General features: G+C 35.2%; 2 long non-coding RNA genes across 5 annotated transcripts in view; one reads left to right on the top strand and one right to left on the bottom strand.

Moving 5' to 3' along the window:
- The window catches only part of LOC144304375 (uncharacterized), an 85,361-nt gene that overhangs the window by 15,868 nt on the left and 43,740 nt on the right, over positions 1 to 25,753 (top strand). For all 4 annotated transcript variants that reach the window (XR_013371268.1, XR_013371270.1, XR_013371269.1 and 1 more), the window contains exons 2-3: positions 21,852 to 21,938; positions 24,400 to 24,531. This is a non-coding gene — a long non-coding RNA (uncharacterized LOC144304375). The remainder of the gene's footprint in view (positions 1 to 21,851; positions 21,939 to 24,399; positions 24,532 to 25,753) is intronic.
- LOC144304374 (uncharacterized) lies at positions 13,789 to 22,882 on the bottom strand. The gene is made up of 2 exons (XR_013371267.1): positions 22,483 to 22,882; positions 13,789 to 14,113 (listed from the first exon to the last, which is right to left on the bottom strand). It is a non-coding gene; the product is annotated as an uncharacterized LOC144304374 (long non-coding RNA).

The raw sequence follows: 25,753 nt of genomic DNA, 5'->3' as shown, positions 1-25,753 counted from the left end.
TTGGTGAGAAAAAGGTTGGTGGTCATAGTTCATCTACACTTTCATTCTCTATTACACTTATAAAATAAATAAGACACAATACCAAGCAATCAGTACTATTCATTTTAGCTTTCTAGTTGAAATTGAAGGGAAAATCATTGTTGCTAACAATGTAAAAAAAAAGATAAGAAATTATACTCTTTTGCTATCTGAATTGAAATCTTGAAAATGGAAGAATAAACTAGAAGTTTGAGTCAGTAAGAACTCAAAATGGATCAAAGAGCTAAATAGAAGAGCTAAAACCATAAAGCTCTTAGAAAAAAACAGAAGAAAATCTTCATGACCTTAAATTTGACAATGATGTTTTTCAACTATGATACCAAAAGCACAAGCAACAACAACAAAATAGATACAGTGGACTTCATCAAAATTAAAACTTTCTGTGCATCAAAGGATACTATCAAGAGAGTGAAAAGACAACCCCAAAGAATGGGAGAAAAAGTTTGCATATTGTATATCTATATGAGTTATCTTTGATATGAGCTTATATTGAGAATAAAGAACTCCTACCACTTAACAACAAAACAACAACAACAACAACAAACAAATTATAAGTTGGGCAAAGGACTTGAATACACACTTCTCCAAAGGAGATACACAAATGGTCAATAAACACATGAAAAGATGCTCAACATCACTGATAATTAGGAAAATTCAAATCAAAACCACAATGAAATACAGCCTCACATCCAATAGTATATTTGCTATAGAAGAACACACAAAACAACAACCAGAAAGAAAGCAAGTATTGGCAAGGGTGTGAAGAAGTCGGAAACCTTGTACACTGTTGGTGGGAATGGAGAATGATACATCTGCTATGGAAAATAGTATGGCAGTTCCTCAAAAAGTAAAATATAGAATCATCACATGATCCAGCAATTTCACTTATGGATATATACCTGGAAAAAAATCGAAGCAGGGTCTCCAAGAGATATTTATACACCCATGTTCATAGGAGCATTATTCACAAAAGCCAAAAGGTAGAAGCAACCCTAGTGTCTATTGACATATGCCTGGATAAACAAAATATAGCATGTATGCACAGTGGAATATTGATCAGCAATCAAAATGACTAATGCTCTGATGCATGCTACAACATAGATGGAGCTTGAAAACATTAAACTAACTGAAATAAGCCAGACACAAAAGGAAAATAATTATATGATTCCAACTTATGTGAGGTACCTAGACTAGACAAAGTTTTAGGGATAGATAGTAGAATAGATCTTACCAGGAGCTGGGAAGAGGGAATTGATGAGGAGTTATTGCTTAATGGGTACAGAATTTCTATTTGAGATGACCACTGGAAATAGTGGTCATGGTTACACAACATTGTGGATGTACTTTAGACAGTGAATTATACACTTAAACATGGTTAAAATTTTTAATTGTGTTAAGTAAATTTTATCATGATTAAAAACATTGAAGTAAACTCAGAGTAAAGAATGAAAAATAGAAGAACATTTAATTGTTAGACAACTAGATGTAAAAACATAAAAGTTAATGAAGTTTGGTAGCTATATACAGACTTTCAAATGAGCTTCTGTACATGGAAGAAAAGAAAATATTACAAGTTATATGCTTTTCTGCTTTAAACTTTTGCTTTTGTATATAATCAACATTGTGTGTCCCATTCTTTTTGTTTTAAAGATTTTGTTTATTCATAAAAAAAAAACACGGAGGGAAAAGGGCAGAGACGTACGCAGAGGGAGAAGCAGGCATGCAGGGTGCCTGATGTGGGACTCAATCCCGGGACTCCAAAATCAAGCCCTGGACCAAAGGCAGGCACTAAACCACTGAGCCACCCAGGCGTCCCTGTGTGCCCCATTCTAGTCTGATCGGATTAATTATATTTTTTCCCAAATATTTTATTTATTTATTTATTTATTTGAGAAAGAGAGAGAACATGAAAAAGAGAGCACAAACCTGGGAGGGAGAGGGTGGTGGGCAGAGGGAGGAGAAGCAGGCTCCCCATGGCGCAGGGAGTCCTACACAACTTCTGCTGGATCCCAAGGGTCTGGGATCGCTACCTGAGCCAAAGGCAGACACTTATCCAACTGAGCCACCCAGGCACCCCAGATTGGGTTAATTCTTAATGAAGATCACAAAAATGGCACAATCAAAAACTCTGTTGGACACTATTTCCCCCAACTTGAAGATGTTAGTGGCTCCATATAGCTGTCTGCTACTAAATTATAACTTAATTCATCTGAAGAACAGTGTGGTAGACAGAATAATGTTCCTCCACCAAGATGCCCACTCCCTGATTCCCAGAACTTATGGATATATTGTAGTTCTATATTAAAAGGGACTCTGCAGATATTAAGATTACAGCATTTGAGATGAGGAAATCAGCTTGGTTTATCCAGATATGCTAAATTCAACCATACAAATCCTTGAACAGAGAGAAATTTCTCTGCCTACAGTTGAAGAGATGCAGAAGGAGAGAGATGAGGCAAAAAATAAATTGAAACATGAGAAGGGCTTGAACCCCTAATGCTGACTTTGAAGATAAAGGAAGTTGGCCATGAGCCAAGGCCGTGAGCCAACTTCATCTCAAGAATCTGAAAACAGTTCTCTGCCAACATCCAGCAAGGAAGCATGTCCTCGGGAGCCCACCCCCCTGGAATTGAATTCTGCCTATGGATGGATTCTAAAAGAATCTGGAAATAGATTCTTCCCCAGAACCTCTGGAAAATGCACAGCCCTGAGAATACCTTGTTTTGGTTTTGTGGGACCTAGGATAAAGAAACCTGCTAAGCCTACTAGATTTCTGACCTATTAAACTGTGAGATAGTAAATTTATGCTGTCAAACTGCAAAGTTCATGGTAATTTGTATAATAGTAATGGAAACTATACAAATAATAAATCAAGAAACACCACAATGCTTGTAAATACACCAAAATTTCTTCCAAACACTATTCACAATTTAATAACAATCAAAACTATCATTTTCAAACATTTTCACCTTTCTTCACATGGTATTCTGACATTTAATAGTCTTTGAAATTAAGAAACATTATTCCATAGTTGCTAAAATTCAGTTCTTTTCCCTGGGTATGCCTTGACTTTTTATAAAGGGCACTCAAGAAAATCAAGGGACAACAAGAAAAATAAAAGAATATTGTTATTTTTTTTTGCTTGGTGCATTAGCAAAATCTCAATTCAAATATTGCATATTTGATGTTGAATAATAATGACTCAGGGGATGATTTCTCACTTGCAGAATAAAAATACTTTGAAAAAAAGCAGAACTTCTGTCCACTTTACATGTTTTGGTATTTGCTCCAAGCCTCAAGGTCAAGACCACTGAGGTAACTTCAGAAGTCTACAGTGGATGTCTTAAGGATGGAGACTGCACACAGATATGATTCAGATGTAACTGCCTTGAATAGAAATGTCCTTTCTTTCCTTTCTGAAGTATGCCTGCCAATCCTGCTTCATTTCGAGCATTAGTTTTACACTGCTCCATGAAAAGTTACCATAAACTTAGTGGTTAAAACAACGTATGTTTATTACCTCACAGTCTCTGTCGTTCAGGAGTCCTGGCACAGCCTGACTGGATGCTCTGTTCAAGATTAACCAGGGGTACCATCAAGGTGTTGGCTCAGCTGTGTTTTCAATTGGTTCAGCTGGGAGTGTATTGGCTTTTAAACTCATCTGGGGTGTAGTGGAATTCACTTCTTTGTGGCTGTGTGATGGAAGGCCCTGACTTTTACTGGCTGTCAGCATTCACCTGAGACTGCCCTCCGGGCCTACAGACCATCAATGATCCCCTGCCAAGTGGGCTTTCTCAAAATAACTGTGTACTTCATCAAGCCGGCAAGGAGAAGCTCTTAAGCAAACTGGCTGGTGAGATTTATATAACCCAATGTAATCACAGGAGGGACATCCCATCACCTTTTACCTATTCTGTAGTTAGAAACTACTCACAGGTCCCACCCACACTCCAGGAAAGGAGATTAGGCAAGGTTACGAATGCCACAAGGCAGCGATACTTGTAGTTACCTTTGGGTTTGCCTGTCAATACCCAGTTAAAGATTTCATGAACTTAGTTGTTTTTCTATGCTTAGCAAATGAAAAGATAACCAGATTTGGGTTGATTTTTTTTTTTAATTCCTGCACTCATTTAGAGGCAAATATGGCATTAGTTAAAAGCACCAACTTTGGTGCTTTTGGAATAGTTACATAGACCTGGTATCAAATACAGCTTTTTTTTTTTTTTTAATTTTAATTCCAGTGTAGTTAACATACAGCGTTATATTAGTTTCAGGTGTACAATATAGTGATTCAACATAGTGCTCATCATGATAAGTGTACTCTTAATCTCCTTTACCTATCACATTCCAGTTTTCATAGGTTATTTAGAGATAGTTGTCATTAATCCGGAACACTGATTTTTAGAAACTTGAATTTCATAAGTTTCTATCTAAGAAATTCCAAACATAAAACTCACATTTTAAATAATTCCTTCTCTAAAATTAGATTGGACTGGATTTACTTATTTATTTAGGTATTTGGTAGACATACAAAATAATTAAACTTATTAACAATTTTTTTCTTTTGGTTTCTTTGTTGATCCCCCTTTAGGTAAGGACTTTGTTAACATGAAGTACAAAACCATGGGAGTACTTAAATATGCAAATCAAGTGGCCGTGTAGGGGGTCATTTTTCTAACAACCGTTGTTTTGTTATGCCATGTGGGCCCCATTCAGTTTCACATAAATGGTTGGAATATAAAACGTGGTTCATGGTATGAGTTCATGTACCAGCTGAATTTATTTTTGTCAATTAACAGCTGCATATGCTGCTGAGATCCTTTGACTAATATACTACATTTAGTTCATATTACAGCATCCAATACAGATCACACCAGGCCACGGCTGTCATGCAGAGAACAATTTTATTGTAGTCATTATTGTGGTCAGGGAATATTTCCTTTTAGATTTTTATTTTTTGCATTTAACTCAGCACAGACATGTTTAGATAATTGAGTAGGTAAGTAGCTAGCTAGCTAGATACTTCTTATGGGTGATTCATGCTAGATCATTTTGGAAATTGAGCCATGCTAAAAGTGCTGTACCGATGAAATGTATTGAATAGAATTTTTATAAATCAGAGGAAGTATGTATTAGAATTGGAGAAGAAAGTCCATTCCTGATTTGATGGTTTAGGTCTAGTCTTATTCATATTTTAACTACCTTTTTCTTTATAGTTCTTTGTCCTTTACCATTGTTATTAAAATGGGCATGAAATTCAGGAAGGAGATTTAGACTTACTTAGTTCAGAGACCCGGTACGGGGTTTCACACTTAATAATTCATCATTTTGGCTAATCATGGCATTCTTCTTAGCCTCAGAGTCTTTGTCTATAAAATGGGATTGTTAAAGTTCTGCTCTATCTTATACAGTTGTTAAAATGATTAAAATAATATAAATGATGTATTTGGCATGTCTCACAGTTTCTATGTATGTATGTCTCAAGGTCCTCGGGGTGTAGATATGTAATTCTGGGGTTATATAAAATTTCTCTGATTTACTAGGTGTTTTATAAAAAGATGCATATAACTGGGGTGACTGGCTGGCTCAGTAGAGCGTGAGATTCTTGATCTCAAGGTCATGAGCTCAAGCCTTATGTTGGGTGCAGAGTTTACTTTAAAAAAATAAATAAACATACTTATTCTCTCAATCCAAAAAATACACGTAATTGTCTAATTCTACTTCTTAATAAAGTACATTTTATGCATACTGCATAAAATTTTGTTATATTTATTCCTGAATAAAACTGGTGCCATGCAAAGTTTTACTTTGGCTTTAAGAATTTCATGGCATATGGCTGCTCTGTAAATACATGTGCTTTATAAATTGTAAGCATTTTACACATCTGAATTATTATTATAAATAAAGGAAAGACTTTCTCATCAAAATAATCTAAAGATATGTTTTACTTCTCTAATAAAAGAATATGCTTGGATGAGATTAAAGAAGGCCAAAAGTATGTGACAGAAGGATAAATATGAATATTCTAATTCAAAGTATACTTAAAGTAATTATTAGTGACAGAGAATATCTTGATAATTATATATCAGAACCTTATAAAATCAGTGTCTTTTAAGTAATATAACTAAATGCTTCAGCCATCACATCACAAACAACAGCTTTAGATACCACCTTACAAAATGTAGTGAGCCTTTTACTGATCATGGCAAAGTTATTGAAGGTGGCAATTTAGTGGCAATTTAAATAAACCAGTCTTATCAACAGTTATTAAGCTCTTTCTAAGACCAATGGATATATTAACCACTTTAACACTCAAGATGAAGGATTGGTTTGAGGGACAACATGATTTGCTTTTGCGTTGGAGCTCACCAAATTATTCATGCCTCATCCCAGCTATTTCACAGAGCTGCATGGCAGAAACTAGGACTCCATTGCTTTCCAAATGTGCACATTTATCCAGATGCCCTCTTCATCCAAGAAAACCTTAGATTAGTAGACATTTAAATGCCACCGTTTGACTGATGTCCACAGAGCTTCTCTGCATTTCAAAACGAATGAAGGAATCATACAAGGCCATCTGGAGCGTAGAGGAGGTCATGTATTCTTAGGTTCTAATTCCAGATTGACCATGCCTGTATCACTGGGGCTATTCTCATAGAAATAGGTTTCCTAGAAAGTAGAATTACTTGATATATGATACAATAAATAGAGGAGAGAGCATAAATATGAAATGGAGAAAATTTACAAGGTGACTATACTCTTTCAATTTTTATGCTTCTACATTATATCATTACAATTCCATTCAGCTGTTCATTCTTTTAAAGTTGGTTAAACTGCTCCATTTAAGGATTTATGTACTAGATTCCTTACAAATATGGAACATAATTATCTGTGAGTTATGTTCTGAATATGGCACCTCTGAATCATTGTCACTTGGGCCTCAGCAATAGAAGTAGGTCATATTTTTGTTTGCTTGAGCTCATTGCAACTCATGGAGGATTTTTTTAAATAAAACATGGTAAAAAATAATTCTACCGAGTAATCTTATTGAAATATAAAACTAAGTGTAACTTCCATTATCTAATTCTCTAATTGTTTCCATATGTAGTCAATTAGATCCCTCAATACTGAATACACTGTCTTTTCCAAAAGCATTTCTAGTTCATTTAAAGTAACTGCAATTATAAATGGTTCCAATGGTTGCATCTACCCTGTTCAGCAACTTAACTCTCTCTTATGTAAATTCAAAGACACTGAAAAATGCACCAGGCCTGTGCAGGTGTAGTAGAGGAGCTCCCTCTCTGACTTAGCTGGGAGTTTCCACTGTGAGAGCAATCTGGTTGTGGCATAACTGTCAAAAACTGACCAGGCTAAAGCCATTCAGTCTTTGAAGATAGGAGCCAACTTTTACAATGAGGCTGGTTGGTAGACAAAGTGAAACAACAAGAATTAGCCAATACTGATTTACTTTCACCATCTACTAATCTGTTAGATGAGAGAAACAACTTAGCTGTATTCCCTAGGTGTTCTTAAACAAGCACATTTCTTATTTTAGTCCCTTTTACTCTACTCATATTTCTCCCCAAGTTATCACCCTCAGCCCACAGGTCATTCATTCATTCATCAAACAAATATGTGCTGTGTATCAATTACAGGCAAAATGTCTCTATTAGGCACTGGAGGAAATATAGCAATGGATAAACTGGACAAAAATTACTGCCCTCATGAAGCTTACATTGGGGAGGGGAGAGTGGAAGATAATTGAAGAGATAAGTAAAAGTGCTAGGTAGGAAAATAAAGCAGGGAGCAGTTAGGGAATCTCTGTGTGGGAGGCGGGCTTGCATTTTTGGCCAGGGTAGCCAGGGTATTGTCAGTTGGATGGGGGAGACCCCTGGGCCTTGAGGCCTTGGCCCAGCCATCCCTGGAATGTCATCAGAAGCTCTTAATCTCGTAGCAAGAAAAGAAGTCAATGATGGACCGGATAGTGGTTGAGTGGAGCAAGTGAAGTTTATTAATGATAGAGCATACTCTTGAGAATTGAGCACAAGCAAGTTCAAGGAAGAACTATGCCCAGGTTTGGCTCTCTAGCTTACTGACCGTTGTTAATAACTAAGGGGTGGAATATTTATTTGAGGAGGGGATTTCTTTGGGAGTAGGGTTTCTTGCCTTTTCTCCCTTACTTGGTCAGGCTCCCCAGCCTTCATTGTCTTGGGTCTGTCTGTGGCTTTGTTTTTGGAATGCTGCCAGGACAGGTCCCTACCTTTCCTGATAACAAGGCATGACTCCCCTTTTGCTGGCCTTCAGGCCTCCTGCTGAGGCCTAACTAACTGCCTGCTTTAACAAGGGAGAGTATCCTTGAGAACGGGGCATTTGAGGAGAGATCAAAAAGGGAGAGGAGGGACCATCCTTGTGGCTATTAAGAGAAAAAAGTCCAGGCACGGATACAAATGCTCTGAAGGGACAGCTTACTGTTTAGGGAATAACAGTTACCTTAGCATGTTAGAGCAAAGTGAACTAGTATGAAGTGAATAAGTGATGAAATCAGAGAGGCCAGGGGAGTGAGGCCAATCACAGTGCTCCTTGGAGGGCCTTATAAGGACTTCAGCTTTTACTCAGAAATGGGAATTCAGTGGACAGTCATGAGACACTTGACTTAGATTTTGACAAGATCCCTCTGGTGTCTGTTTTGAGAAGAGAATGAGGAGATATTAAAGACCGAAATAGAGATCATGATTTCAAGTGAGAGATGGGTGGTAGTAGTGGAGGTAGAAAGAATTGGCTCGATTCTGGAAATATTTTGGCGGAGCCAACAGTATTTGCTGACAGATGAGATGTGAGTGTGAAAGAAAAGAAAAAGATAAAGGAGACTTGAGATTTTGGTCTGAGCCTCTGAGAAAATAAAACTAAAAACTGTAAGAGAGACCGATTTTGGGGAAAGTCTCAGAAGTCCAGTTTTTAACATGAGATGTCCGTTAGATAGCCAAGGGAATAGAATTACGAGCTAGTTGGGTATATGTCTTGAAGCTCAAGGGAGTAATCTAGACAAGATATATGAGATCTGGAGACATGAACCTGAACATGGTATGTAATGTGCTGAACTGAGATCACCCGAGGAGTGAGTGTAAGACAATGAAAGTAGCCTGTGGATGGTTCTCCCTGGTTCACTTTGTTGTCTTTTTGTTTCTTCAATTACTTATGTCTTTTAATTTGATTCTTTTTTGGGGGTGTTGAGAGAGTGGTACAAGCACGTTTTTTATTACTTATTTTTAGGCTGATTTACTTCTAAAATGTCACTTGAAACTTAACTGTAGCTAATATATTTCACTGATTTTTTGGGGTGAGTTTTTTACACACGTTTAATTCCCAACATATGCAAAAAGACAATACACATTTTAACACCCTAGTAAAAATTCCCATGATGCATATGTTTATCGTATCTTATGGCAAGTCAGTTTTCATCATTTCAAAAGTAACAAAGGAAAGATTCCCGATTCAAAGTTTGACACTTTGTGTCCTCAGCATCTAATATACTGTCTCATATATAGAATGTGTTTAATATATGTTGATTGAATGAGTAGATGTGCATGTTAATTTATTGGGCATGCGAGAAATCTGAAGAAGGAATTTTATGGATCAAATTGAAGAAATAATATTCTAATTATTTTTAATAAGATTTTTAAAGTTATTTTTAATTTTGAAAGTTATAGAATTATAGAAAGGCAGTTAATCCAGAAATGTAAAAGGAAATAAAAATAACTGGATTAAAGGACATTAAAAAACACTGTTGTAATAAATATTAATAAATAAATAAATAAATACACTATGTGTGGCACTCAAAATCCCTTTATTGGCAAGTGATGTAGGGTGGCAGGGTAATAGGTACCTGAGTTTCAGGGTTTGAATACTGGAGTTCTTACAAGAGGCTTCCTATCCCTGGAGGCCTTGGTTAGTTTAAAAAAAAAAAAAAAAGTGTAGCCTTCCTTGGTGTGGATTTGGGATTTGCCACATGCCTAGCCCAGGCAGCAGACATGTTTTCTAAGCCACTCTGCTTCAGGGAACCAAGTAAGCAGGCAAAGCTGTCAATGACTGTCTCTAAGAACCTCCCATTGGAATTACTTTTCTTGCTTTGCACCACCCATGGATACCTCACATAAGAATCTTGAACTTCTGTCTTTCTTGCTTCTTGTACTGAAGAGTTTATCTGACAAGACTGTATACACACTGCTTAAGTTCTAGATGGTTAGACTTTGTTCCTATTAAAATGGAAGAATTTTTAGAACAGATTTAAGAGGCTACTGAACAGAGGCAGAGGGGTGTGAAATATTTCAGAATAATCTGTGAGAAATGTAAAGGAAATTCAGTAATAAAAAAAATAGAAATTGGCAGCTAAATAGTAGGCTTAATGAATTTTGGCCATATGAAGAGAAATGAAGTGGCTTGCTACAGAATTCAATAAGTATTACTTTACTGAATAAATTAATCTCCTGTCACAGCTTAAAACACACACACATACACACTCTTCTACTGGAGTTTTGCATGAATAGAATAGCCAAACTATAAAAGGTTTAATATAGTTTTATTGAGAAGATAAAAAAAAAAGACACTCATCTTTTTTTTTTAAGACACTCATCTTTAAGTCTCATTTAGCCTCATAATTTTATGTATTACTTTATCTTTTTTATTTATTAGCATGTCTTGAGTAACTTTCTAGGAGCAGATGTTGATTTGTCAGGATTTTTGTAAAATCTCAAAATAATTTGCAAACTTGATTTTCATTTACATTTATTACAAAGTTTGAATGTTCCATATTTGTTTTTAAAGTGCAATTTTCTAACAAATAGATTGTTATAAAAGAAATGATAGTTGTAAGTACAGAGAATAACATTTATTTTTCTGCATGATTCCTTTAGAAATTTACCGGATTTTAATATGTTAATTATCTCAGAACTCTGCCCAACCACACATATAATAATGAAAATATTGCAAATGCTGTTAATAACTATCCAAACCATTATGAATCAATTACTCCAGCTCCAAGATCTGACACCCAGTGGGTGTTCAATAAACATTTGTTGAATTTAAATGAGTTGATTCAAGAAACTTGAATTGAGCCTCCTGTGGTTATTCATTTCTCTTCACTATCTGCATTTTATAAAGAAAGCAATAAATTCACTTAGAAAAGTCAATGTCATTGAATTCACAAATTCTAGCTCAGCCAGCCATGATTAGAGAAGATGATACTTGCTTGTCTTATTGAAATCATACATAAACCCCTTAGAAAGGGATTCTGATGTATGTGAAGTATTTCATCTGGAATTGCCAAGTACTATGATTTTTCCATCCTTTCTCTATCTTCTTTCTATCTGCTCTGTATGTGAATAATGAAAATACTAACATTGTAAACTTCCTAAAAATATTCAAATCAAATATAGTAGTCAGAGGTCTACAGTTGGAAGTAAAGGCCAACATAGGGGAAAAAAAACATCAAATGATTTTAGAGCTATATCAATCCTTGGATAAAATTATTACTTTTTTTTTTCTTTGAGTTGCTTCTGGCATATTACTGTCTAGCACTGACTGGGGAGAAAAGGAATGCAACTAGTCTTTCTTTCATTACTAGGTTCTTCTAAGTTTTAGTAACACTTTTGTTTTAGATATCAACTGATACAGCTAGCCATCTTTTTTTTTAAACTATTTTTTTTTGAGATTTTATTTATTCCTGAGAGACACAAAGAGAGAGGCAGAGACACAGAGAGACGGAAAAGCAGGCTCCATGCAGGGAGCCTGATGTGGAACTCCATCCCTGGACCCCAAGATCATGCCCTGAGCCGTAGGCAGATGCTCCACTGCTGAGCCACCCAGGCGACCCGCTAGCCATCTTTTACACATAGGCTTCCACTCCAAGTCTATACCTGGGACACAGTAGATAGTCCATAAATATTTCTTGGACCAATAAATGAAAGAGTAACAGCATTGATATGTTTTTTGAGTAAAAAATAAGTTAGAAAACCTTAGGAAAATTACTCTTTCTAACTTGACCAATGTTATTTTCACACTTCAAAATACAAGAAATGCCCAGATTGTTTTCACAACAAGAAAAGTGGATCTAAGATAGCAGCTCAGATTTAAACAACAAGAACAAAATGTCTCCATTTTTTGCAATAGTTTTGCCCTACTAGGGCCAGCAGAATAGAACTTAAGGACTTATTCAGAAATAGTAGCTCAAAAAGTTTTCATTTACCTGCTCTTGTCAATGAATGATGTGATCTATGAATATAGGTATTTATATGTACTGCTTTATATGGCTAAGTGTGCTGTTATTGTAATCAGAAACTATATAATATACGTCTTCCATCTGTACTTCTTATACTATTCAAAAATATATAAATCAAATGCATTGATTATTGAAGTTAGAAAATGTAAGAAAATAATGTATCAACTTAAATTTCACTAGAAATAACTGATAAAATTTTTATAACATATTCTTCATGTTTAAAAATGTATATATTTAAAAACTTCTTAGAAAATGGGACTATTTTATGTGAATTAGTCTTTTGTTTTATTGGATAATATGGTATAAATATTGTTTCATGTAATTATATCAATCCACCATATTATTTTTTAATTCATCAGATTATTTTTAATGGCTGTTATAGACCATTATATGCATGTAAGAGATTTATCCCTGAATTTTATACTCTTAGAATTAATTTTTTGCTACAATTAGCAAATTTGTAGCAAAGAATACTGCACATATAGTTATGATTTTTTTTATTTATTATGGGCTATACATATAGGATTACTTCCCTTGTTGATTCATATTGCGAAGTCTCTTTCCAATATGGCAAGATGATTCAGTTTGGATTTCTACATATAATCTGGTATGTTTATTTCTCAAAATCATGCAAAGATCAAACAGCATCATTTAATTCTTTGACTAAATAATAAAGAAAGCAATCTCATTATTAGCTGCCAATTCATTCTCTTTCTTAATTCTCACAGAACCCTATGAGGTAAGAACTAATACTATTTTCCTTTTATAAATAAAGATACTGAGATTCAGAATGCATTAAGGATCTAACCATAGGTTTCAAAGCTAGAATCCAAATCCTTTTTATCCATGAGTGGGTACTCCCAACACTATCTCATTCAACCTTTCCTACTGAGAAAAGGAACATTTTAAAATTCCATGTCCTGACAACTGGCATTATATAAAATCTATTCCCTACTTGTATTTTCTGCTCACTATTTTTGTCTTGGGATCACGATTTTCTTCATTACTGATTTGCAAGAAATCTTTAAATATAAGGCAACAACTTTGCTACAATACATTTTTGCTTTGCATTTGGATCTTATTCAACTCTGTGCAATAGCTCAATATAGCCACAAGATTCTGAAAAGTTTGCATAGGTTGGAAATCATTAGATTTCCAAAATTTGTGACTTCCAAATAAGTAAAATGCTGCTTAAGTGGACAGGATTAATCCTTTCAGGAATAATAAAGTTCCTTACTGGCCTCCCAAGTCTTTTCAGATAAAGAAAAGTTACTCTTTATCTAAAGTGCTTTTTCACACACACACACACACACACACACACACACACACACAGTAAGAGTAACATTTTATTTTGAAAAAGTAATTTCAAGGCATTCATTTTTAGATCCAGGAATAATGATCTTTAAACACTGTTACATGAAACTGAAAAATAGATAATTGGTATATATTTTGAATAAGCAAAGAGATCTGCATCATTACCTGGTTAGAAGTTGCTTTAATGAAATGGTCCAAATGAAGGGAAAATGAAGAATTTTAAAGGTCATAAAAACAGCTTAGCCTTTTCATGAGCTCTTGAAAGCAATTTCTAAGTAGAAATAAATTTTTCCATTATTGAGTACTACCTTAAATTTATTGAAAAGCTTCTTGAAGTTGTTCACCAGGAGTTCTATAAAATGTGTCTTTAAACCCATTTTTCCTTCTTTTCTCTCATCAAAAAGCAGCTTGAGGATACTTGCCCGGTTGGTTGTCACTTTGAGAGGGTCTTTTAGTAAACATGTTCTGAGCAGGAACTCTTTGGATCTGTAAGAGACAGCTGGCTCTTATTAACAAACTTTACATTACAAATAGAGGCATGCATATCACACGTGGAGGCTTTTGCAACTCTTTTCCTTGCAATTCCAGGCAGGTGTTCTTCCCACAGAGGCCAATGCTCAGGCACTCTTATTTTAACTATAGATGAGTTAGAGGGAACATATGCTTGCCTTGGAGAGCAATGAGTAGAGTAGAAGCATAGTTCCCCAACTCCAACGACAAATGTGGAACAATGGTCCCCCAGAGCAGAGGTAAACTCAGGATCAAACGTTCTTGGAAAAACAAACAAACAAACAAACAAACCCAAGACCAGATAGCTAATAAATGGGTGTTATGCTAAATGTTGGCAAATTGAACTCCAATAAAAAAATAAAAAATAAAAATAAAAAAATAAAAATAAATTTTATGAAAAATTGCATACTCTCATTTATAATAAAAGAAACACAACTTGTTTTGTGTTTTGTAAAGATTATTGGTAAGGACATGTGTGAAGAAATATACACTTTGATAAAAATTTCATATATATATGAATTTATACATACATTTATATGTGTATATAGATGAAATTTATATGTAAAATATGTAAAGTAAATTTATAAATTTATATTGTATAATAAATAAATATAATATGCTTAAATATAAAATATGTTATGCATTATATATGAATTTCATGTATACATACATATATACACATACATGAGACATATGCACAAAATACATACAATGTTTACATTATATACATAGGGTATGTGTGTATATAAAATCTATTTGCAAGAATATACACACATATGTATAACATATCTACATATATGAAATTTATTTTGGAAATATAGATTTCTCCATACATACTGTTACCAATAATCTTTCAAAAAACAAAAACTACTTCTATTTATTATGTAGATACATGTATATATATATAAATATATATACATGCATACATATGTTCCTCTTTTTCTCTCTCTCTCATCTAGAGCCCAGCTAGTCTATTTATCCTAGGAAATTATCCCATGGAAATAATTGGATAACAATACAAAAATATGTGTATAAGAATTAAAACTATAATAGAAGTAGCTTAAATGTTAACCACATGGAATTAATTAAATGAACCACGGTACAGCTATACTTTGACCTACTAGGCAACTGTCAAAGAGGATAAATTCTCCGTTATTCTGCTCCTAGTGATGTAACATTGGACAATTTCTTAATTTCTTTGCACTTCATTTTTCTCAACTGTAAATGAGGATAATTATTGTATCTAACATACTGGTTGTTATAAAGATAAAATGAGTTATGTCAAGTACTGAGAAAGATGTCTGGCATATAGCTATTTTAAATGCTGGATTTTATTATCCTTGGTAGATTATGAAATATAGCTGCATTGCCTAGCTAGCTACATGAATATATCAGATTAGAGGATAATATGTATTATATATATTTATAATTATATGAACATTTAATAAATGTTTTATACACACATATATACATATATCTCTCCAATTTGTGGGTACAAAAGCAAGTCTGAATGGATAGTTACTGACTATTAAACAGTGATATTCTCTAGGGTGATTTAAGAGGCAGCTTCATGTTTTCCTTTATACATTTCTTCAGTTTAGACATTTCTGTTTATGATATATTTAATAATATACATACATTACTTTTATAAACTAGAACAGGAAGGTAACATTGATTGTAGAAACAATCTGAAGAGCAAAAACATCTTCCAAACAAGGGACAGAAATTTAATTACATATGCAAAATAGGTTCAATACTTACTAGTAATTTAACAGAAAATATTTGTGAAGTATTTTTACGCACATTCGTTACTGCAGCTGCATATATTTATTGCGCAATGGTTATGGCATTTATGTTCTATTTTTGCATAATATTCCATTATTTACATTTGTTTTCCTTGCTTGATTATAAGATATTTAATTAATATGAGAGAACTTACTTTTTAATTATGCCAACATTTCATTATTTAAATAACAACTGTGATTATGAGTTGACTACATTGATAACATTCATTCCTGGATTCTAACCTTTCCTAAATCTTTTTGTTGGAATAACTTTAGCATTATAGGCTCCTGGGGAAACTAAATATATTTATCACCTCTGACTCTTGCACTATTCTGGTAATCTATAAAGTTTGTTTTACTGAGGATGTAAGAATAAAATGGGGACTTGGGGAGAAATTGTAAAAGAATATTCCAGATATTTCAGACAGAAATGAATGACAGAGTTGATCAAGGCTCCAAGGAGCAGGAATTAGCTATCAGTGATCATGAAAAACATAAAGACATTTCATTATCACATTAGAACAACTAATCATCTAATTATGCTGTGAAAGGAAGTCCACTCAGTCATAAGCTATCTACTCACAATATTGTTTCCTGATAGCATCTGAAAGTTTGCCAGACTGACCCAGTTCTGCATCTTTATAATTGGCCACTTAAAAGGCATTTTTATTCTCAAATATTTTCTGATGTTCTTGATATCTTATTGTTAATTTGTAAAAAAAAAAAAATTGTAGTCAGAAATACTATTCTCTATTCTTTTGATCTTTTGAAATTTATTGAGACTCATTTTATGCCCCCACCATATTGTTCTTCCCAGCAAATATTCCTTGTATGCTCACAAAAAGAAGTGTGTATTGATAGCTGTTGGGTACAGTTCTATAAATACCAATCAGGCTAACTAAATTGATGTGATTGTCCAAATCTTCTATAATGATCCTGATATTTTGTCCCTTCAGTTCCTGAGAAAACATTCTTGAAATGTTTAACTATATGTGAATTCTATTTGTTCTGTTAGTATTTAAGTTGTTCTTCATGTACCTAAAAGCTTTGTTTTTATATACTTAAAATTTAAAACTGTTAAGTGGTCTAAATGAATTCCATTATGAGATATCTTATCTCTAGTAAAGACCATTCCCTTGAAATTTACTCCAATGCAAGACCCATCCATGCTTAGTGTTTGCATATATATCCTTCCATGCTTTTATTTTCAGCATCTTTGTTAATATTTAAACCTTGTTTCTTGGAAATAGCATATAATCAAATCCTCTTTTTAAAAATCTAGTTTAAAAATCCCTGCCTTTTATTAGTCCATTTTGATGAAATACATTGTAATTGAGTTTGTCTATCATCTTCATATTCGTTCCTATTTAGGTCATTAACAATGTTAAAATAGTACAATATAATTCCATGTTCTTACTGTAATTATCTTCTATTGTGTTAAAAGCATATTGCTTTAATAAGTTATTCTTTTTTTTTTAATTTTTATTTATTTATGATAGTCACACAGAGAGAGAGAGAGGCAGAGACATAGGCAGAGGGAGAAGCAGGCTCCATGCACCGGGAGCCCGACGTGGGATTCGATCCCGGGTCTCCAGGATCGCGCCCTGGGCCAAAGGCAGGCGCCAAACCGCTGCGCCACCCAGGGATCCCCAGTTATTCTTTTTTTTTAAGATTTTATTTATTTATTCATGAGAGACAGAGAGAGAGAGAGAGAGAGAGAGAAGTAGAGACACAGGCAGAGAGAGAAGCAGGCTCCATGCAGGGAACCCGATGTGGGACTCGATCCCGGGTCTCCAGGATAACGCCCTGGGTCGAAGGCAGTGCTAAACTGCTGAGCCACCTGGACTGCCCAATAAGTTATTCTTTTTAAAACATTTACAGATAAATTTGTGTGTGTATATATAAGGTAAAAAGATATTTTATATCTACCCATATTTTTATCCTATCTGGTCCCCTTATTGGTTTCTGCATATCTGACTTCCATATGATATCAGTTCCTGGAGAACATCATTAGCATTCCATCCAATACAGATCTACTAGTGATGGATTTGCCTAGTTTCTACCTTTCTGAAAGTGTCTTTCTTTTGCCTTTATTTTTGAAGAATAATTTCCCTCAACATGAAATTCCACTTGGCCATTCTTTTTTGTATTTTCTTTCAACACTTTAAAGATGTCATTCAATTGTATTTGGTCCTCATTGTTTTTGATAAATTAGTTACCAAAATATCTCCATGTAATAGTTGTTTTTTTCTTTAGCTTTTCTTTATATTTGGTTTTCATCAGTTTAACTATGATGAGATCAGTGGTAGTTTTCTTTGCAGTTACATTGTTTGGGGGTTGTTGAACTATTTAGTCTATGGGTTGACATGGTTTATCAGTCAGGAAAAAAATCTCAGCCATAGTGTCTTCAAATAGTTCTTCTGGACCATTTTCTCTTTTCTTTTGAGACCTCAATTATACATAAATTACACCCTTTGATATTGTTCCACAGATCTCAGGTGTTCTCTGCCTTTTTACTCCTCTTTGGATTACACGTTGAATAATTTCTATTAATAGATCTTCAACTGATATTTCTGCTGTCTGGTCTTCTGCTAATCTCATAGGAAAAAAACCTGATAATGTATTTTTCATTTTTGCCATTTTTATAGTGTCTACCTCTCTGCTAAAATTCCTTGTCTATACATGTATATTGTCCGCATCTTTGAGTAGGAGCATTTCCCCTAGTTATTTTAAAGTCTATGATAATTCCAGCACTGAAGCCAATTCTAGCTCTATTTCCTTTGATTATTTTCTCCCTACATTAAAGTTCATATTGTTTCTTTTGTTGTGTCTTTTATTATTATCGTTGTTATTGTTGCTTTTTATGGCAGACTTTATACATAACAGACCAAAGTAAATAATATTTATCTCTGTAAAAAGGCTGATTTAGCACACAAGTGCTCACAACTCGTGGAATTTTAGTTCATTTTAGTTTCTTTGCATATTCAATTCTCCGATTTTTTATAAACTCCATTTTGTTGCTTACACAGGTTGTTCTAGTAGTTTGGGTCGAGTGCTACTCACTTGTTGCTTTCTACATAGTAACTCCAGTTTGTGATTAAAAATTAGTATCTCTAATTTGATCTCATGGTCTGGTACTATGAAATTTTCAGCCAACCTCAGAAAATTATAAGGAAAAAATCAAACATGAAAATCTATTTCTTATCTCCTCCTTTGTTTCATACCATGTTCTTCTTTTTTTAAAAAGAATTTTTATTTATTTATTCATGAAAGACTGAGAGAGAGAGAGAGAGAGAGAGACAGAGAGACAGAGACACAGGCAGAGGGAGAAGCAGGCTCCATGCAGGGAGCCGGATATGGGACTTGATCCCCGGTCTTCAGGATCACACCCTGGGCTGAAGGCGGCGCTCAACCGTTGAGCCACCCGGGCTGCCCATATACCATGTTCTTCTTTCAGACTCAGTGTTTGCTTTGAAATTCCAATTTGTTTCTTTAGTACTTTCCTCGTGCTGATATCCTCATTTGATTTGAATGTACCATTTCTCTCTTTAGGCCAGTTTTACTTTTTATAGGGACATTTGACTTTTCCTGATCTTAAATCTTGGTCTATGGTAATTCTCTTCTCTTTTTAAACCCTTCCCATTTTTTGGCAACTTCACGCAATTAGATACTCATCACAGTTTCTACTGATGATTTTTTGTAAATTATGTTTCAAATAACGTATGGCCCCATAGATCTGTCACATAAGTATGTTGCTATGATTAATCAATAAATACTTTATCAATTGTTTTTACTTGATTGAATTTCCTCAAATCTATTTACTGAGAATAACATAAAACTCTAGGGAGTTTTTATAAATCTGGTCATTATATTTTTATATTACTCTTATTTTTATAAACATGTTACATATATTAACACTGGTTATTTGATAACTTATAGATTAAGAATATTTTATTCTCAGTATTATTGAGATGATTCAATATTTGATGCAACACTTAGATATAGACATTCAATTCAATCATTACATATATTTTAAGTGTGGAATTATCAAAATGAATACAAAGATGAAGTCTTCTCATTAAAGCTAAAATGTAGCTATGCCGAAAAATTCCCTCACTTTTTTTGGTTGTTGTTGAAAATTTTATTAACATTTAGTTTAAAAAGCTTTACACCCGTGCCAAGCCAATTCATAGAAGGTTCTCAAATAAGTTACCCATTATAGTTTGGTCCTTTGTTTAGAAGTCGTGGGGCCTTGGTATTTTTTTGTTAAGCGGTTTAAGAATTCATTATCTTGGTCCAGGGCTGGTAATATTGCACCACTTTCTTCTCCCTCACAAAAATGGTTCTCGATAATGTTCAAAGCAGTCAGGGCAACCTGAGGATTCTCATGAAGTTGCAAAGCCTCAATTTTATCAATGCCACCAATTTCTTCTATCAGAAGACACAGATTTTCCTTCTTTGAAAGCTTCTCTGCTGCCTGGAGGATAAAAGAGATAACATCAGGGATGATGATAACAATTTTGGTGTCTTGGATGGTAAGCAGATTCACCAGGGGCTCCAGGACTCCAGAGTGGACAAGGTGGATCAACTGGTCTATGGTGCCTCCAGTTCTGAAGTTAGCCACGGTCCAAACAGCCTCTTTCTGGACTTTAAATTCTCCATTTTTTAGCAGAGCCACCAAGGGAGGCAGCATGCCGCAAGCGATCAGCCACTGGATGTGTTGGCAGGGCCCTGCAGCCACATTGCTCAAGGCCCAAGCTGCCTCCTTCTGGATATAAAGTCCATATTCTAAAATATAGTAACAAGAATTAGAGATTAAATTGCACAAAATCAATAGTGGTGCCTAAATATGTGATGTACTTATACATATTTTGGAATGATATAAAAAAAGGGGGGTTGGATTAGGAGAGAAATACCATATTCAATAAAATACTGCTTAGCTAATTTTTAATCTAATTAAATACTGAAATTTAAATATTCAGTTCTCCCATACAGCCCATTATTACTCATTTTCAGGGAGCAAATGGTCCAGAAATATTTAAGATATGAAAAATATGTGATAAAAATGTGAAATCTGTCTGAATTCTACATGTCTGAGCCTCACTGATTCTGTTCAATGAGTATTTGAATGTGTGTATGTGTATGTTTTTTTTTCTTTTTTTTTATGTGTATGTTTTAATCACAATGTAGTTCTGAGTCAATCAGAGTAGATGTCTAATTTGTCACTATAGTATTTTTTAGTTTTCAGAAGAGGAGAGAAAAATCCCATCCCCTTACAGCACATGGAATATGTTGAGATGAACAGCTCCTTAATGAAGAGTAGAATGAGAATTATGATAGGCTATTATCTAGGGAAATGTCCTAGCAAGGAAAACAGGAATTGTGGAAACATCTGGGTTGGATTTTCATCCTAAGCAACCAAACGTTGTACTCAAGAGAAGCAAACCTTCCCAAAGAAAACACACTGAATCTGTCTGCTTTTATTAATGTGCCTCACCGGTGAATCTCCAGTGGTGATGGATCACCCTCATTTAAGGAATGATGTGCTGGAAAAATGCATTATTTTCAAGAGTAACAGAGTGGATTAATGCAAGTGTGTACTGAAAAAAACTCAAAACTCTCTTATGATATATGCTGATTTTCGGGTGTTCCCCATTTGCACGGCTATTTAAGCAAGCACTCTAAATGGAAATGCATTTGACATTTTTGTAACTGAATGTGATCGAACAACATTAGAATTTAGCTGATTTCTCAGAAAATTATTAAACCAATTTCTTCCTCATTTCCAATACTTGCATGGAGAAAAGGAGGAATAAAAGACCTTTAGTAAAAATTGACACTCAGATAGAAAGCTGCCTGGGAACAACGTAAGGAGGTTGATATCTTTTTTTTTCTTTCCTTTCTCTCCCTTCCTTCTTCTGTCACAATAGTCCCAGGCTGCATACATCATCAGAGGAGAATTTGGATCACCTGTTTCCAGGCCTTGGTAAAGCAATTCAGGATAAATGTTCCATAAGGTACCTTGAGACTGAGTTATGCTTTCCATTAATGTTTATGTGACAAGGACTTGTTAATACAGAAATATTCTTAAATGCTCTGTAATAAATGATTTTGGCCTTGTGGTGCCTGATGGTAGACAACTGAGCTTTAAATTCTGCCAAGGAGGTAAGAGATATCACAGTAAGAGGAGGATGTCTGCTGTACAAGATCACCAGGCACCGGTGGTTATTATATTAGCTGGTACAAATTAGGGTAGCCTATGAACCAGGCTGATGACAGGAAACATAATTGTTAGGCTATTTGTAGCTTATATCTGCAAGAAGATTCCTGTTGTTTTTTTGAAAACCACTTTAGTTATCTATTGCTGCATAATAAATTACCACAAACTTAGCCACTTAAAGTAATACGTAATTATTACCTAACAGTTTCCAAGGTCAGGAATCAGGGCCTAGCTTAGCTGGGGCCTCTGCTTTAGGGTCTCAAAAGGCTGCAACCAAGTATCCACCAGGGATGGGGTCTCATCTGACACTTGACTAGGGAAGGCTCTACTCCCAAACTCACATTGTTGTTGGCAGGACCCCGTTCCTTGCTCTGGATGTTGGCTGAGGTCTCCCTCTGTTCTTGCCATGTTCATATGGCAGTTTGTTGCATCAAAGCCAGCAAGAGACAGAGCTAAAATGAGACTCTTCTGGCAGACAGAAACTACGATCCTACATATCCTAATGATAGAAGTGATATCCATCACCTTTGCCAGATTCTGTTGGCAAGAAGCAAGTCACAGGTCCTGTTCACACTCAAAAGGGAATGACTACACACAGGCATGAATACCAGGAGTCAGGGATCACTGAGGGCACATCCCATTCACCAGGTATTTCTCTACTTTTGAATCCAGTTACATCTAAATAACTTTGTACTCCTGCAAAATTCTGTACAAACATTTCTGGGAAGGAGAATTTGTAGACTTAAGGAATTCTAAGTGATGTATTATGAAGTCAGTCTAGAAGTTAGAGAACATATATTATCTGATCCTTCTCCACTCTTTGCTAACTTCATAGCATAGGATCATGTCTAGCCTTCCACGCCTCCATTTCCCACATGTGAAATAGGAACAGTGTATTTATCCTGCCTATCTCATGAACATATTCTTATAATTAACTGACATTTTTAAAAAAGTGCTTTGAACAAATCAGTTGCTTAAAACCATAAGATTTATGTGCAGGTGGCCTAGCTTTCCTCAAATTTCATTAGTCTGAGATCCCATATATAATAATGACTTGACATGTTTTGATTCCATAATTTACAACAAGTGATTTCAAGTTCACTGTACCTCCTTGGAAATCCAGCCTCCCTGTCCTGAGTGGTTTTGTGAACTTTTAAAGAATATCTCACATTCCTATAAATACTCTCTAGTCAGCAGCCAGATGCCATCCACAATTTCCTACTTTTTTTCCTTCCCTGGGCTGCCTGTGTAGGCTCCTGAGAATCTGCCAAGGCCATTGTCTTCTCTGGGAACAGTGCCCTCGAGCTTCAGAGGTGGTAGATCTATGAATTGACGGTTTCAATAGGACCATATAGTACATCTTCCTCCTTCACCTCAAGTTTAGAGCCAGTGGAAAAGCAGACACAGGAGCTTGATAAATACAGACTAAAATATTAGCTTTATTACCGGTGGAGGTGAATTAGAAAACACACCATGGGATTTGACTACATGGATCACCTACTAGCTATTGCCTGAGTTCTGATCTTGGAAAACTCTTTTTAGGAACACAGGATATGCAGTTTGTTGACACAGATAAGCTGCAAGAGGAAATCTCATATCCACTGAGCCCTGATAATAGGACAAATAGCAAGGCCCCCAAGGCATGAGCTGCTTGCTCACCCACTGAAGAACAGGAAACAGTAGGCACCAGATTTCCACATCTCACCAATCATGGCAGCCAATCCTTCTTCCATGGAGAGGAGGGACTAAGGAAAGGACAGAGAGGCTGGAGGAAGAAATTCACATAAACACGAGAAAAATGAAATAGGATACCCCCTACCATTGTGTACCGCATTAAGGGAAAGTTGGAGACCAGTGGGTCTCTCACTGAGAAAGGTTTCTCTGAGATGAAAGGTATTGAGCAGAGCTCATTTTGTTCTGGTGAAGAATCTGAAAAAGAGTGGATCAGCGAGGGTGTAGCTCTGCTATCCATATGTAATAAAAATGAAACATTACTGGTATACTGTGATGTTTACTCCCTGTGAAATGGACTGGGCCACAGGATGGAAGTTGATAAAACTAAACCAAATGCAACCACAATACGGTAACGGCATCAAGTCCTCACTAACAGTTATATTTCTGTCAATTCTTGCAAGGTCACATGCTTGGATTGGTTGACAGTCAGTGATCACAGATAATTGAAAACTTGAAAATAATAATACTTGGCATAGTGCTATTTACTGAGACTGATTTTCTTTTTTTATTATCTTTGCAAATAGCTCACTGTGCCTCCCAAATAGTTTTAGAAAATCACAAGAAGGCTAAAGAAGAATAAGCACCAAAGAAAAGTGAGATGGTCTGCAAACTATTTTCAGAATACCAGGTCTGATTCAGACAATGAAAATGAAATAGTAAGTGAATTTGGTTTTTAAACAATATTAAAGAAAAAAATCAATTTCTCCTTGACTTAATGTGCACTGAATACAAAAATATTTCCTACCTATTTGAAGATGTAACACATAAAGCCAACCAGTCCAAGGAATTCTTATGTCCCCCTCTGGTTTGCTGTGACTTACCAAGATCTTTGGAAAGTCAAGTTTTTGTTGTTATTTATGGGGCACTCCCCTTGGTCACATATCCATTGGGAAAATCTTAACGACAGACTCTCTTGGCTCTTGCCCCCTTCAAAAAGTATGAGTGAGTTAGAGTCTCTAAGCCTGAGTATTTCCCAGGATATTTTTACTGTCTCATAAAATTAGGCTTCTCTACTCTTCACGTTTCCCAGTTATGTCCCAGAGTACCAGCAGCTTAAGTTCAAGTCAGGACTTCTCTTACTCCCACCACTCTTCTCCACTTCTCATCAATAATATCTTAGAAACACATTGGTGGAAACTGAAATTACGTGACAGGAATAAATGATGCTCACTCAACACTTTTTCTATATTTGCTGTTGAGAGAGAAGTCAACTTCTGTCATTTTGATGAGGTCATTTAATCCCTATAGGTAAAAAGTTGGGATTACCAGATGCTAAGAATTTGTCGTAAATTGGCTGATTTTCTTCTTGCAATGCCCAGCCACCCCTGTGTTTGTTAGGTAGTTACACAATCACAAGAGTTCCACAGAGTTGAAGGTGGAATTGGATAGAATATTTTCCTCTGGAGCAGGGTGAGCTCACATTTGAGTTTTAAAATGCATTATATTGCAGGTGTTGACCCAATCCTGGCTAATGCAGAGGAAAGTGCACCCCCATGACAGGAAAGGGAGCTAAAAATGTTTCCTGCTGTGCTTATAGCTCTGTCATCACTGTCCATTATTCTTTGTAGATGGTTTTATTGGCTGCTTTGGTCCATAACTCTTCCGCTAAGCAGTTCTTATCTCAAAAACAACTCAATCATCCACCTGTCCATCACTCATCATGAGTCCCGTTGTGTCACTAGATGGAAAATTGCTGAATAAAATATCTCACTTTTAATATAGAGCCAAAGCGAGACAATAAAGACTGCACTTTGAGTTTTCTCCAAAACTAATAGTGCTTATTCTAACCAGTGTCTACAACAGATGTTGCAGCAGCTAAGGATATTTATACCAATAGGATAATTCTTTGGAGTGTAGTCCTAATTTGCACCTTTCTTC

The sequence above is a fragment of the Canis aureus genome, chromosome 33, assembly GCF_053574225.1.
Source record: "Canis aureus isolate CA01 chromosome 33, VMU_Caureus_v.1.0, whole genome shotgun sequence".
Classification (NCBI taxonomy): Eukaryota; Metazoa; Chordata; class Mammalia; order Carnivora; family Canidae; genus Canis; species Canis aureus.
The sequence above is the reverse complement of the archived record's forward strand: the minus strand, read 5'-3'. Positions and strand labels throughout refer to the sequence as shown.